At 34.7% G+C, this 12,755-nt stretch overlaps 1 protein-coding gene and 1 long non-coding RNA gene across 3 annotated transcripts in view; both read left to right on the plus strand.

Moving 5' to 3' along the window:
* LOC125611250 overlaps positions 1-407 on the plus strand; it is a 4,263-nt gene extending 3,856 nt beyond the window's left edge. Inside the window, exon 2 of the long non-coding RNA XR_007341406.1 lies at positions 70-407. This is a non-coding gene — a long non-coding RNA (uncharacterized LOC125611250). The remainder of the gene's footprint in view (positions 1-69) is intronic.
* The window catches only part of LOC125611249 (mediator of RNA polymerase II transcription subunit 13-like), a 216,700-nt gene that overhangs the window by 92,152 nt on the left and 111,793 nt on the right, over positions 1-12,755 (plus strand). The window lies entirely within an intron of this gene.

Here is a 12,755-nt window from a genome sequence, read left to right on the forward strand (position 1 = left end):
AAAAAAAAAAAAAAAAAAAAAAAAAAAATCCCAGAAATAACTTCATTGTTGTAGCGCATGATGCTAGAGCTTGTGATAGTTTCAGTCAGTGCTCAGTTTGGTTCTGTGTTGCTTCGTGAGAGATAATTTCGCTTTAGCAATGACCAGTTACTACTGAAAGTTGGTTTTAGACCAGTTTTAGTAACTGTCTACGTTTCTGGGTCCTTTTTGTGATTAGAATTTAATGTGATGATTTGCTTTCTCAAACATATCCCTTTCCAGGTACCTGTTATATTACACCTCAAAGAGCAATATTTCCTGAGAGATTAAAAACAATTTACATCAGTCAACCTTTCCTTCTCCTTCCCACTCCCCTCCCCTCCCCTCCCCTTCTTTTTCTTTTCTCCCTTTCTCTTTTTCTTTCTTTTCAAACTTACTCATTTGTTAATATACAACCAGAGGCCTTAACTTGCTGCCAGAAAAAACAGAAATGACAATACTGAATCCTAATGGATTTTACAGATATTCATTGAATATTTAATGTGTCCTGGGTGTGGTCTGGGCTCTGGGATACAGCATTCAAACAAGTAAGAAAATCTTGGCTTCATTAAACTTGCATGCTTATAGGGGTAAGGAGACAGACAAGGAGCACACATAAATATACAGTCTGTTGGATGGTGGTAGATGCTGTGGAGGAAAATAAAGCAGGCTGGCGAGAACAGGGCATGCTAGGAAAGGGCAAGGAGTATATTTTTGCTCACTTGGTGCAGATTTTCCTTTTCATGATAATTTTGTTTCTAGTGAAAAACGAAGTATACTTAAATTTGTTTTAGTTCTGTCTGCTTTTTAAAAGTATAATTTAATTCACATCTACATATTTATTTAGCAAATGGTTAGAACATACTCTTAAGCATATTACCTTTTTCTGGATACTGTGAACTAAAAAAGACAGAAGATGTGTTCTTTACCCTTATAGAGTTTAAAATGAGAATGAGAAAATATTTTTTAAAAGAACATTTAATGGATTTAATGGTAATCAGGAGAGTCATTCCTCTTAAAAAAAAAAAGAAAAAGGAAAAAAGGAACCTGAGATGTTAGGTAACAAACTATTTTCTGGGACCTCAAGTGAGATTATAATACTGATCTCTGAAAGGCTATATTTTCTCTAGAGATTTTGATACCCTTTTTGGAAAAAAGAATCTGCATTATGATGCATTATTTCCTGCTGAGTATAATGTGGCAAACCTACCAAGTTTTTAATCAGTCATTATGGAATCAGCTTGTGATTTCTTTTAGTACATGTAATCAGGAAGATGTAAGATACTATATATAGTTTTTTTTTTTTTTTCCAATTTGAGATGTTGTCACAGTTAAGAGAAATACACTCTGATGTGCTTGATACAGTGTTTTCATAATGAAAGCTCAGTGTCTCATCTACAGCCATCCCTGTATGACCTCTTTTGTTACAAAAAGGTGCTAATCATTGTAGATTTAGAGAATCCAGAAATATGTCTCAACAATGTTATGGTTTTGTAGTGTCCATCATTAGCCAAATCTGTTAATCTCTTTGAACTTCATCAGTTACTGGTAAAATAGGCACTTAAAGGTGATTCGATTTGAAAACATTTTCTTTTCTTTGTAAATACTAAATAAAAACATCCTAAGTAAGAGATTTTAGTTACCTTAAAATATGTTGAACTCCACTGACTTAGAATCATGGTAAAATAAAGAAAGAAATACTACAGAACAAAACATTCATACCTTTCACTGCCAGTTTGTAACCTTTACCTGAAAATTTTTGGTAGATCACAATATGGCAGATGTTTTTGGAGGAATTATGATTTGACCAAGGTCAGAGATGTTTTTTGAGCCTCCCCAGATTTGTCCTGATGGCCACAAACAAATGCCTGTGGGAAGTCATCAGCTTAACTCACCACCCAGTTCACTTAGTCATAAAACTCTAGAGCTAGAAAATAAGCAGTAAAAGGACTATAACTTTGTGAGCATTCTAGCTTGGCCTTTGCTTTTTCTTGAGTCTTGAGAGGGAATTACAGGGACCACCCAAGAGTTCTTTGGTTCTTTCACTTTCTCTGTAGCATTCTACTCTATCCTGTACTCCAAAATCTATAAAAAATTCTGGTATGTAAAAAGTTCTTGAAAACCATTGAAATTGTATTTTTTCCCTAAGGTTAGGCTGTAATTACCTAGAGATTACATTTTATTTAATTTATATTATGAAATAATTAGACTTTTCGGGAAATTAGCAAATATGGAATTTAACCAATAACTTTCATTTCTGTCATTAAAAGGGTATAATATCCAGTATTTTTCGAACACTTACTGTTTTCAAGGTACAACACTATATTTTTTAGACAAGGGAGACCCACATAAGATATTCATATTTGCAGAATACTACAATCCAGATGAAGGCTAATCAGCACTGGGTACAGTCTATTTCTTAGTCTTCAGAGTATATAAGAACATGTTTGGGAAGATTGTAACTAAATTTTCAGGCCCATCTCCCTGGGTGATTTTTCTTTTTCTTTTTTTTTAAATTAGTACATCATAGTTATCCATGATAGTTGGGTTCATTTTGACATATTCATAAATATGTGACAATTTTTTCCTTTTAATCTGTAGTACTATCTCCTTTCCTCCTTCCTCCCTTTCCTTGACCCTTTTTCTTTATTTTGTTGGTCATTCATTCATTCATTTTTACTTGGTGCATTATAATTAAAATAAAATTGGAATGCAATGCAGTATATTCATACATGCATTTAACATAATTTGGTCGACATTTCTCCCTAGTTCTTTTCCTTTGCCTCCCATCTCTCTGACCACTTGTCCTGCTTCTGCTTTACTGCTTTCCCTTCTATTTCACCAAGATCCCCCTTTATATCCTTTTTCTCTCTCTTGAGTTTCCATGTATGAGAGAAACCATTGGACCCTTGACTTTCTCTGAGCCTGGCATATTTCACTTAATGTGATATTCTCTTCCCTGAGGTTTTAATGCCACTTGAGGTTCCTGTGAATACCTAGCTTTCATATACCGTGTGATTTTGATGTGAGTTGTCAAAGGCCCATACTCTTTTTTTTTTTTTGTTTTGAGAGAGAGAGAGAGAGAGAATGAATTTTTAAATATTTATATTTTAGTTTTCGGCGGACAGAACATCTTTGTTTGTATGTGGTGCTGAGGATCGAACCCGGGCCACACGCATGCCAGGCGAGCACGCTACCGCTTGAGCCACATCCCCAGCCCAGGCCCATACTCTTGATTAACACTCAAGTCACAAAACAGACCAGAGTTTCCCAGTTCTAGGTCATTCATTTGTTACCTTTGTAGCCTTGAGGAAAATACATAATTTTTATTACCTCTATTTTCTTTTCTTAAACTGAAGATTATATTTATCTGCTTTGCAAGACTGTTATGGAGAGTGAATTTTATGATTGGAACATAAATTATCCCTAAGTAAATGATAGCTGTTAACCATTGTTGTCCTCATGTTTACCACAGCACCACCACTGGTACCATAATCATCTCATCATGCATCTTAGTGACACTGCAGAGGCCAAAATAGCTAACATAGGCAGTATGTATAAGAGTGGTGTGGACAATATCCGAGTGTTCAGAGATGCTTAAAAGAGTTTGGGCTGGAATGGTTTGCAATGTCCATAGAGGAAAATGGTGCTTGAATTAGATTTTGCAGAGTGAAAAGGATTTAGCCAAGTAAAGACAAAGTTGGAAGGAGAAAACTATTTCTTAAAATACAGAGTTATTTCAAAATGACTTTAATTACTGAATTTTTTAGTGATGATTTACCTCAATTGTCTTCTTCTAACTTAAATAATTGGAATGGGTCACCATATTTAAGTTTATTCAGGAAGATCAAAAGTTCATAAAAATGTGCATTTAATGTGTTACATAATATTGTAATGGGCACTAATTTCTATTCACTGTTAATAGTGAAAACACCATTATATCTTTAGAGGCTTGAAAACCACTAATTTGAAATGAATGCTATGTGTTTATAGCTATTATATAATTATAAAACAAAAAATTATGTTATGGGTTAAATATAATCAAAGTTATTTAACTGATAAAAATATAGATTAGCAACAATAATATGCCATCTGATATTTAGTTGAATGTAAATTTCTGCTTCCAGTAGGGATTTGGTGCTGTTTCCCTAGAAACAGATCTGTTTAAATTTGGTCTCCTTGTTCTATGGTGGATGGGATGGCGGCTCAATTCTTTTCACTATTTCTTCTTGTTTAAATTGCTATAAGACTTTAGCACAGCATACTGTTCCTTCATGTAGCCCTCATGAGTGTGAATATCCCCATCCCTGCCCCAGCGTCTGTGTTCTTTTCTCATTAGACTTTCAGTGGGAACCACACTTGTAAGCACAGGCACTGGAAGTGTGTGGTGGTATTTGCTTATGAGCAGTCATTCTAATGAACTCAAATAAACACTTATTTTAAAAGATTATTTAATTTTGTGGAAATACAAAAAAAATGTTTTGTGGAGGGCTTATGGACTTTCTGATGCTTCAATTAATTGGAGAAACACTTATTTTCGTGGTTGATCCTAAAGAATCATAGCACATTTAGTTCAGTTTCCTCATTTAACATTAAAAAAAAAAAACACAACAGCAAAAGGAATCTTTGAAAAACTTAGAGCAATACAGTGACTTTTTTATACTGAAAATAATTTCTGAGTGACTCTAAGGTTTATGTATCTATCTGTACATCATCCAACCTTTGTGCATCAATTGACTTATCTCCTACCGCTGAGTTTCTCTGTGCTTTAGGAAACTGCACTTGGTATTCTCCCTTTTTGGACAGTCTTTTCCTTGCACCCTTAGGAACCTGCTTTTTGATAGAATTACATCTTAGAATCAGTGCTAACTCTGTTAGTAATTTTCCCTTACCACTTTTTCCCATAGTCCATTGCTGTATAACAAACCACCCTAAACTTAGTGGTGTAAAACCACAACCATTTATTATGGTAACAGTTTCTTTAGGTCAGGAATGTGGAAAAGGTGTAGTGGATATGGTTTTTCTCTCTCTCATGATGACTGAGACCTCAGCTGGGAAAACTAGGACACTTGAGTGGCTGGTGCTGATGTCATCTTGAGTCCTCTTATATGTCTGACTCATGTAAGGCCTGGGATGAGCTAGGACGGTTAATCACAGTCCCTGCAAGTAGCCTTTCCATGTAGTTTGTGGCCTTCCTTTCAGAGTAGTCAGACTTCCAGAGAAAGATGTGGAAACTGCATGGCCTTTAAAACCTAGCCTTAGAGATTACATGATGTCATTCTCACCTTACTCCTTGTTTGAAGCAATCATAAGCCATCCTATTTTTAAGGGAAGAAGATACAGGGCCTGACTCTCAATAGGAAGAGTGGCAAAGAATTTGGGGTCCTGTTTTAAAACTGCTGTATCATCTAAAATAGCATTCCAATCCTTCTCCCATTGTTCTTCTATTCTGTAGACTTGATAGCATTTATGGGTTGGAATATTTTTGTATAAATGAAATTGTTATTGTTTATTTTCCTCTTTCAACTAAAATGTAAGTTTTGTGGAAAGCCTGCTTCTTTTGTTCACTGCTTAATTTTTACTCCCTAGAGTAAACCCTATACATTATGGGCACTCAGCTACTTAATGAACAAATATGTGACTTAAAAGCCACACAAGCCCGTTTGTGTCAGAGTTAGCAAGTATCCTACTAAGCTCTATTTTATCATAATATTTCTCATAAAAATTTCCCACATTAAATATATAATGTTGTGAATTATAAATTTAGTATATATTTCACTGAATTGCTATCTTTAATTACAGTCTGTTTAGTAGTGAAATCATGTACCTTTAAAATTCAGTTATTCTGCTGTCAATATACTACTTCTACCCTAATGATTTGTCACCCAGCAATTATCATCCCAGATTATGTTATTGCAAAAATTAGTGTGAAGTATTATAATAGTTTTGTTTTCGTGAATGAAGTACTGAATCTACTCCGAGACACCGGCTGCCCTGGATGTAGGTTATCTAATATGGAAACTCACTGGCAAAAAAAAAGGTTTTTTTATTATGTCCAAGAACATTTTGGGTCAGAACTGCAGATGAGGCACAGCAGGAATCAGTAGTTGACAGCAAACCACTCAGACATTCTGGAATACCAAGATCCTGCAGCTGGAATCTGACCTCCTCTGGAGGTGTCTTTACTTCTATAGCTGTTACTTGATGCTGGCTGTTGGCTGGATGTCATCTGAGACAATTGCTCAGAACAATCACACTGGCTGCTCCATTTGGTCTAGGTTTCCTTACAGCATGATGGCAGGATTCCCAAGGATGAGCCTCTCTAAGAGGTGGGTCTTGCAACCTAGGTGTCCCTCAGTAGATGAATGGATAAAGAAAATGTGGTATATACACTTAATGGAGTATTATTCAGCTTTAAAGAAGAGTAAAATTATGGAATTTGCCAGTAAATGGTTGGAGTTGGAGAGTATAATACTAAGGGAAATAAACCAATCCCACAAAATCAAAGGCCTAATGGTTTCTCTAATATGCAGATGCTAATTCACAATAAGGCTGGGGTAGGGTGGGTACTAGGGAAGAATAGCATTATGTTAGGTTAGGTAGAGGGAAATGATGGGAGTGAAGGGGAGGGAATGTGGGGATAGGAAAGATAGTAGAATGAAACAGACATTATGTATATATGTGACTGCATGACCAATATGATTCTGCAACATGTATACTCAGAAAAATGAGAAATTATATTCCATCTATGTATGATATATTAAAAGTGCATAAATGCATTCTACTGTCATGTATAACTAATTAAAACAAATAAAAAAATTAAAAAAAAGAGGCAGATTGTGGAAAGTGTTTTTTTTTTTTAAGCTTTAGACTCAGAGTCTTGCATAGTGTCACTTTGGTTGTGTTTTATTTGATGAGGCAATCGCAGAGAGTCACCTAGATTCAGGAGTTGGGACATACATCCTACCACCTTTAGGGAGAGTGATAATGTCATACTGTAAGAAAGGGTATATGGGATGGGATATATTGTGATAGCCGACTTTGGAAAATATTGTGTTTCAAACTAGATGAACTGTAGCCTAATTGTTGCCACTTGTGGGCTTGTCTGTCTGTATTCAGAGGGCTCAGATCAGTCACTCTTGGTCCCATAGCCTGTCTAAGACAGTTTTGGAGCAGATCAGGAGTTGTAGCACCACTTTAGCCTGTAGTCATGCTGTATCTCACTCTCTCCTCCATGCATAAGCCATTCCATTCCTAGATTGTTGCTATTTGTACTGTGATTTTAATTGAGTCCTTGCCTTAGGAATCTGATAGGCAAGAGTGGGAAGCTCAATACTGGATATTTTTCGGCAGTGTTTCATTCCTGGGACAAAGTGCTGTGTTTTATGGATGTGCCTCAAAAATTTGAAAATGTAGGCTGCTCACTCACTGAAAAAGAGACAGAAATCTAGAAAGGAAAAGACAAACTGTGGAGTCCACCAGAAATTCGTTATGGTTTTGTTTGGTACTGTTTGGGGCTTCTGTTATTTGCGGGGTTGGGGTGAGGTGGGGTGGGGATTGTGCGCCTTCATTCATGTTCCTTTTATCTAATTATGATCCTTTTTAAAAATTCTTACATTATCAGTGTAAATCAAGCTTCCTTAGGGTTTTCAAGCTTTTCTAGTGTTAGTTTTCCCTAACAAAAGAATTGCAACCATGCAGCAAGTCATGTTGAGTGCGTTTCTTCCAGTTAGTCTTATTTCCCCCCCTTTCTTTTCACTTTGTAGCTCAGGATTGGCAAATAGTGAAATTGCAAACAAAGCAGGCTGAAAGAAATGAGGAGAAACCACATTTCCATGTGCAAATAGCGTATTTAGTTTGATTACCTATAATCAAATTTACTGCAAATGCTAATATTGTGTGATATCCTAAAACAATATTTTTAAAGAGATTTTTGTGCTTTAGAATTTGAAAGTGGCATTATATTAGAGTTGCTGCAAAAATGACAAACTAATCCTCTCACCAATAAGATGAGTAAATTTGGCAGGTTTTAGAGATGTCCCAAAAAGTAGCATTTCTCTACTTAATTAGGTACTTTCTAAAATGTGATTGAATTCTCTCCTTCCTCCCTTCCACCAACCTCTCCCTATATGCATAGAAGTGATGATCCTTTTTGAACCAGAACCTGAAACCTAGAGAGTTTTATTTCTAAGCATCTGCTAAAGTGGACAATTCTCTAAATTAGTGCCCAGCATAAAGCATTTTAATCTGATGAGGATTTGTAATGAAAGTGTCATCAATATCAATTGTATATGATGTTGTGGCAGAGCAGTGATTTTTTTTTTTCTTGTTTGGCAAAGAGTTAAGCTTATTTCCTATTCTGTTAGTGGAAGTTGACTTTCCAATTCTCTATGCATCCTGGAACTTTTCCCACTGAATCCTTTAGGTACAGCCCCCTCCCCCTTTTTCTTAGTAATATGTACTTACCTGGTACATACAGTATATATTATGTTTGATTATTTTAGGTATAATTTTCATAAATATACTCTCCTTTCCTAATAATCTATCTCTACTCTCCAAAAATTAGAATTGAAAGAATGGGAACTTTAGACTGTCTTCTCCAGTGGTTTTTCAGCTGGGTGATTTTTGTCCCCCAGGGAATATTAGGCAATGCCTGGAAACATTTTTTGGTTGTTACAGTGTTGGGTATGATGCTATTGGTATTTAACGGGTAGAGTGCAGAGATATTTGTAAACATTCTATATTTTATAAGACATGCCCCTCTTACATACAGGTATTTGATTCTAACTTTCAGAAATACCTAGGTCATGAAAGTTGAAAACTAAGCCCATAATGACTACTTTTAAAATATGCATGCATTTCATTAGTAAACTTAATCATGAAAATCTAAAAAGACCTTTGTGTAATATGTTTTTCATGTGTTTTCAAGTAGAAAATGCCACTTTGAATTGGAAATATATTTGTTCTTGCATTATTTTCCTTTTTAATTAGTTTGCCCAAATTTAAGTTTTTTAAAAAATGCTTTAGCTACTTGTAGAAAGCTTATATATTGTACAATAAACCACACATATTCAACCTCTACAGCTCGTCAAAGAACTGCATGTAGCTACTTACGGAGTGCTAGCTAGCATTGCTTGCATTGTCTGTTGTAGGACTTCTGTAGTCACTAAATTATCAGTCCCCATACAGTACATCACAGGAAGTTGGCAGATACAATGATCCATCTGTTATCACACCCATCAAGTGCATTGGCTCAGAGGGAAAAGGCTGCAGATTGGAGCTCAGTGTGTGAGAGAAGTAGTAAGATTCCAAGATGCTTATCATTCTTTCCAGAAAGTCCTTTCTGGCCTTCTGACAAACTTGACTTGCTCATTTCTAAAATGGCCTTTCAGTTTATGATATAATTATCTTTACATTAATATTTTCAGAAAAATTAGACATGTTATCAAAAGTCCTTGCTACCCCCACCCCTTTTCTTTTTCTTTCTGAAAATGAGTTTTCAGGGTATCAACACCCCTCTCCCTCCCTGAAAAATTCTTGGTCAGATTGTTGTAGAAAATGAGCAGTGGAAAATTGAAACTGCACAATCTGGAGAGTTTTATTTTTAAAATAGTAGTTCTTAACCTGAACTAAAGTAAAAAGCAAGTATAAAGCGCTTTTATGTTGTTAATCAAGTGTGACCAAGTTCTTTTTTTTTTTTTTCCCCCTTAAATTCATACAAGTATGATCACTCACAGAGAAGGAGATTGTGATTTTTGTAGTTAATGAGAAAGATTTAGGCAGTTTCTTGTGAGTTTAAGAAACTTGTTTCTTGCCTGAAAAATCACAGGAAACCAAGGTTCCTTACAGAAGTCTCAGCTTTTTAGACAAAAGTGTTGATGCTACACTTAATGGTGCTTTGAACTTTTGGTGACTGCCCTGGAGGTAAATAGGGTATGTACCCATCCTTCCTATCTTGTGAATAGTCTTATTTATGCAGATTTTCTTCCTTGGCAAGGCATGATGTCTGGATTGGGTAGGCAAAAATTCACTTCCAAATTGCTGTCTGTGTATTGTTTGTATGTCTTTGACTTAAGTTCACCTTCAAAAGGGCAAAATGGTTAGAAAAAAATTAGGACAGAGTATGACTAATAGAAAATTAGAAAGGGCTTTGCCTTTTCCAGATTGGAAGATATAAAATGAATATGAATAGTGAATAGCTGTCCCATTCACTTAAAGGAGCCGTTGTATTTCACTTTCTTCTCTTTTCACCTTCATCTTTAAGTAGCTTTGATAAAAATGGGATTTTTAGTCATCTGTTCCAAAGTATAATATTTGGATTATCCTCAAGTAGAAATATAAATCCTTTAAATATTGTCTGCCATATTGAGAGTTTATAATTGATTCCCATGTCTGTTATACTTGTTTAAAATCCAATAAATTTAGCTTTAAAAGTTTTTGAGAAAAGGTCACAAAAATTTGGAGTACATGAATAAACCAGAGAATAATTATATTGAAGCTGATTTCTCAGGAAGAAAATCATGTAACATTTTAAAAACTTCTACTGTAGAAATGATTCTACAGTATTTTCCTGTGAAATTATTTTGCATTCATATAAGATTTTCTTGTTACATTCTCCCAAAGGGAAAATAAAAGCTTCCTTGGCTTTTGTAGATGTGATTTCTGATAAATATAAAGGGACTTTAGGTTTAGTAGACCTAATAGAATGGAACAAGTAATACATATATTCTATTCTTATTTACATGGAGTTATATCAATATATAACATGAATTTAATACATACTTTAATATCAGTGTACCTTTATTTCATTATTTAAAATACAATGAACATGATCAATAGGACATTGTAAATTTATAGTGATAAAGAAACCTCATTGATAATTACTATCATTTAATGCACAGGAAAAAGGATGAAAAGTAATGATTCTATTTCCAAAGGTTCCTTACTGGGATAGAAGTTTTATAATTTAAAATTGTCTGATTTAAACATACTATGAGGGTCTCAATTCATAACAGTAACTGTTTTAAATGATAGTTCATTGTTATTATTGCATTCTGTTTAATATATTTTCTTGATTCATTAATATTTTTCATTAACCATTCTAGTCTTGCTAATTGATAAGGTTTCAATAAAATCTTCTTTTCTCATTTTTCATATTATTTTTACTATAGAAATGTTTTCATGCTATAATCATGACTATTTTGTTTTTCTGAAAATAATATAAAACCACAACTCAAAAAATGTGCGGAAATTTCCTTAAATAATCATCAGGAAAAAAAGTTAAGCCTTTTATAGAAGTGTTTATTTTCCATTTTGTATAGTATTAAAAATTCTTAGACTTGTATTGTACTTTGCTACCACATGATGTATAATTCCCTGCCTCAGAGGTTGAGTAATAGGGGCTGGAGGTGTAGCTCAGTGGTAGAGTGAGAGATTAGCATGCCTGAAGTCCTGAGATCAATCACCAGTGAATGTGTGTACACACACACACAAAGTTGTGTAATATTAAACTGTCTTTTGGTGATTAAATTGCATTTTGAGTGTTTCTGTCAGGGTCAGAATATTTTTTTTTGTTGTTGTTGTGGAAGGTTCTGTGCACAGAGGATTGAACTTGGTCTGTGTACGTGCAATGCTGAAATTCTGTGTGGGTGAGGAGACAGGTAATAAATAAATGAATAAATACCTCTTTTAGTTGTATGCTGCAAAGCAGTTGATAAGAAAGTGAGTGACTGGAGAAGGCCACCTTAAACAAGGGGGGATAGGTCGGGAAAGCCAAGTCTCTTGAAAGAAGCTGACCTCGTAATGACCCTGGCTAACTCTGGGGGAGAAATAGAAGGCTAGTGCTGAACAAACTGGTAAAATGTGGGAGATGGAAGAAGTAGATGGCGGTGAACTTAGGTGAGGCAGTGAGGGCCAAGGTAAGGAGCATCAGAAGGATGCCAAGATATGATTGAAGTTTTGAGAAGATTGCTTTGATTCATGGAGCAGGACCTTAGGGTAACGTAAGTGAAAGCAGGGACACTGCACAATTTTAAAATCTTTTCTTCTTGATGAAGCTGGGTTGTAAAAGAAACTGAACAACAATTGTCTGTTCTTTATAGAGTTTTAATAAAAATTCTGTCCAGGCAACTTCTGTTCCATGTTTACTGCATTTCTTGTTTAGATTATTTTCTTTATTTGAATTGCAAAGTCCCTTCTGAGAGGATAATGTTGCCTTTGAATACATGCATAGTTTATTTAGAGTATTGTTTTACGGACCTCTATACAGGTACTTAAATTTAAATTTTATTATGAAAAGTTTGGGTGAAAGTTTTTAGCAGTCATAATTTTTTTCATTCCATTATATATTATTTGAACATGTATCTTCAAAGTTCAATCATGGTGTTTATATATAGTTGAACTTTTCAACTCATTCTGTTTTTTGTTTGTTTGTTTTTGAAGCACAATTTAAATAAAGTTTTAAAATAGTTATAACAAACAGAAAATTGTGTATGAAACTAGATGGTTAAAAAACAAACATCTGGTGTAGCTCCCAAGAACTATTAGGACATTGTAAATTTATAGTGATAAAGAAACCTCATTCATAATGGCCTAATAACCCCCCAGTTTCCCAAATACTCCATCATCACCAAACACTCTCTCCTTTCCCCTTAAGGTAAGTGCTAATTAAAATAGCTTTCAAATGTCATACTTTATAATAGCTGGGTTTTGAAGTGTGAAAAAGAATAATTTACATA

Source organism: Marmota marmota, unplaced genomic scaffold (assembly GCF_001458135.2).
Source record: "Marmota marmota marmota unplaced genomic scaffold, marMar, whole genome shotgun sequence".
NCBI lineage: Eukaryota > Metazoa > Chordata > Mammalia > Rodentia > Sciuridae > Marmota > Marmota marmota.